This window comes from Penaeus monodon, chromosome 27, assembly GCF_015228065.2.
Source record: "Penaeus monodon isolate SGIC_2016 chromosome 27, NSTDA_Pmon_1, whole genome shotgun sequence".
In the NCBI taxonomy this organism is placed as follows: Eukaryota; Metazoa; Arthropoda; class Malacostraca; order Decapoda; family Penaeidae; genus Penaeus; species Penaeus monodon.
This window is the reverse complement of record NC_051412.1, coordinates 13,810,125-13,810,711: the sequence shown is the minus strand read 5'-3', so window position 1 is coordinate 13,810,711 and position 587 is coordinate 13,810,125. Positions and strand designations below refer to the sequence as shown.

The 587-nt window shown below is 39.0% G+C and overlaps 1 protein-coding gene across 1 annotated transcript in view; it reads left to right on the top strand.

Annotated features, from left to right (window-relative positions):
* LOC119590585 overlaps positions 1-587 on the top strand; it is a gene marked incomplete at its 5' end in the record, with an annotated part of 7,559 nt that overhangs the window by 4,776 nt on the left and 2,196 nt on the right.

Below are 587 nucleotides of genomic sequence, written 5' to 3'. Positions count from 1 at the left end.
ATCCAATTTTACAGCACACATGACTGAAGTGCTGTGGCCTGGGTGTGCAGTAAATGGCATAAATCAACACTGTTGACAAATGTTTTTATCCTATAAAATCTGAGATGTACTGCATCGCAGAAGATTGCATATTTTGGATGGAGGGGCGTAGGTGGGAGGCCAGTAACATAAGGAGTCAAAAGCACGGAGGGAGCTGGATTATACCCTAGCATGTCGGAAAATTTTGATGTGCAGCTCAGTATATCTGTCATCTTAAAATGTCTGGTTCAGTCACTCAAAAAGCATCTTAAAAATGTAGCACAGTGTATGGGTTAAATATACATAGTGATGCTGAGAAGTGTGATGTGTATCACACACGCACGCTCCTAAATGGCCTGAGTGCCCAATGGTTGTGCCTATCATCTAGGAGCTTACTAGACTATTCATGATTTTATTCTCAGTATTATCTTCTTTAATTACCAGGGTATGAAAAATTTGGCAACAAGTGTGTATTCATATATTGCATATAGAGCTTTTTTTCATAATCATTATTTTCCGTATGGAAGCAAACTCTTGATATGTTTGCTGAAAAAAGTGTGGGGATGCTG